At 39.2% G+C, this 2703-nt stretch overlaps 1 pseudogene; it reads left to right on the top strand.

The window, feature by feature from the left end:
• Positions 1–1505, top strand: LOC148760670 (uncharacterized; annotated as a pseudogene).
• Positions 1506–2703: the final 1198 nt, after the last annotated feature.

Below are 2703 nucleotides of genomic sequence, written 5' to 3' on the forward strand. Positions count from 1 at the left end.
TCTCAGAGCTTGCTTTCTTACTAGTCTTCCACTGCCCTCCCACAGCCATGGCTACCGGCGTTGGTCGCGCCATTCCAAAAATCGCAACTGCTGCCACCAAGCGCATGTTCAAAAAATGCAAACCCAAAATCAAGCATTAACCCCACAACTGGTCTCCCTCCTCTCCTCTGCCACTTTCGTCGCCCATTTCTTCATCCTCAGCCACGATCTCTTTCTCCTCCCTTCCCAATGCTTCTCCCTTGAATCCCTCCTCTCTTTCCTCGCCATTCTCCTCCTTTCCCCTCGTCCCCCTCCATTTCCTCCCTTTCCTTCCCTTTGGTTCAACCGCTTCCTTTCTCTTTCCTCTTCCATCTCCGAACCCTTTTGGCCCCGCTTTTTTCGAATTTCTAACCAACTTTCTCTCAGCTCCTTTCAACTCTTTTCTTTCCTCCCTCTTTCCCTCCTGATTCCTCCCTGGTCGCTACTGTTTTCTGCCTTACTCACGGTGCCTCTTACCAATTCCTCGCCTGTCGCTTCAGTTTTTCCTCCTTCGCTGATACTTACCGTGCCATCTACACAGTTTGCAAGTTAATCAACGATAAATTAGGCAATTCCCTCGATTTTCAAGCTGATATCATCCGTATTGTGGTGGGTTTTTGGTGGATTTCACTTCCCGATTGTTGCGGCGTTTCGAGGTTGATGGGCAGCTGATGGGTTTAATTGGGTCGTTTTTAGTTCAGGCATTGGTGGACTCTGAAGGTAGATTTTTGGATATCTCAACTACTTGGCCTTGTTCAAGAAAACCTTAATCAAGTTTGCCTCAAACAAAGCTTTTCTCGTGAGTAGAGGAATCAAGAGAGTTATTAATGGGCCTTGTTATAAGCTTGGTGATGGAAATTCAGTTCCTCAATACATATTGGACGATTCTTGTTTCCCTCTCTTGCCATGGCTTATAACCCCTTATTTGAGGCCCAATAAGGAAGGAGATAGTTTGAATTTACCCAAGAAAGAGTTCAATGCGGTGCACAGTCAGGCAATGGGATTGATTGAGATGGCTTTTGGGAGAGTTAGAGCTAGCTGGCAGCTTCTTTCTAAGAGGTGGAAAGAGAGATGTGTTAAATATTTACCGTTTGTGATTGTGACGAGCTTTGTTGCATAATTTTTTAATTAAGTTCAGCGAGTCATTGCCAGAAGAAAATGTGGAGGTCTTTAAGGGAGGACGAAGAGGAGCTGAGGCCTGTCTTTGAAGAAGAGGTGAATGAGATCTGGCAGAGGATCTGGGATGCCATTGCTCAGCACTTAAATTGGGTGAGTTTGAGAAAATGAATGCCATAATTGTATGCTCGCCAAGTGATAGTTGTAGTTTATTATCACCTTGGTAAATTGTATGTGAATACTTCAATGTTATATAGGAATTGCTTTTGATCCAGTTTGCTGGGGGAAATATGTTGATATCTTTGGATCCTAGACAGTTTTGAATACACATGGTGTAGAAATCTAATGTAGAATTACTAGTTCAAAGATTATTCTTTTCAATGTTGCAAACTTACCTACCCGTAGCAAAAACCTGCTAGTTAGAGAACTTCTGTTTAAAATACTTCATGTTTTAGTCAAACAAGAACACAAGCTTCTTCTGTCTAATTTCTAAACAATAAGTTGGCACAAAAAGTTGAAGTTCTAAAATTACAATTCTTCCTTTCATTTAAGTAAGGGTAAAAAGAACATAAAAATAGAAGCATTATATGAACAGAGTGTGATTGTTGGAAGCCAAACCATTTTTTGATTAGCACTCCAAAGAACACCATTTTAGAAGACATTATACCATTTTAGAAGACATTACAAATTATACACGGGAAACAACCATGTCTTGATGCCACTAACTTTTTCCTACCGTCAGATGAATTTGAATTGAGCAACCTTAAATCTGTCACAATGAAGTCCTTGTATGTTGGTAGGTTCACAAAAAAGAGTCATTTGCCAAAAGGAAATAATTAGTAACATGCACATAATCAGTTGGTAGATTGTATTGTCCAAGGTCACCAACTGATAATTTGCAGTTGGGACTTCATTGATAAATTATTTTCCCCCACATTGAAGAGAATCTAAGAGTTGTTTTATCTCTTGAATCTTGCAAACCTACCCACCCATGATAGAAAGTTGCTACATTAATGAACTTCAGTTTTTAGTCACACATTATCACAAGCTTTTTTCGATCTGTACAATAAGTTAAAGCAAAAGGTTGAAATTTGACAACGTATTTTTCTTTTTCCTATCCTTTAAGGGGATGGAGAAAAAGGAACATAAAGAATAAAGCGAGATTATGTGGATCATAACCCAGACTACCCTAATTAAAGTTGAGACTTTCATTTCAATGCCTCCAAATTCTGGTTTGCATTCTTAACAAAATTATCAAAGAAGACACTGCTAAATGTACAAAGGAAAACTGCTATATTTTTACTCACCATGTGAGTAGTTTGATTTAATAATGGTGGATCTGCAACAACTCCTACATGAAGGAGGTTGCCAATGAAAGTTTCATTTAGCAGAGAAAATGGTTAGTAACACAAATTAGTAACATGCACAACAAAAACTAGTAAAGGAGTTACAAATGTCATGATCAATACTGTCATTTGTATTGTTGAGGAGTGAATTTTGCCGCTCATTTTGTTCTAGAGATGATCCAAGCTTGCTACTTGCAAAATGATTAATTGGTCAAGAAACATA

This window comes from Theobroma cacao, chromosome 9 (genome assembly GCF_053813885.1).
Source record: "Theobroma cacao isolate CCN51 chromosome 9, ASM5381388v1, whole genome shotgun sequence".
Lineage (NCBI taxonomy): Eukaryota > Viridiplantae > Streptophyta > Magnoliopsida > Malvales > Malvaceae > Theobroma > Theobroma cacao.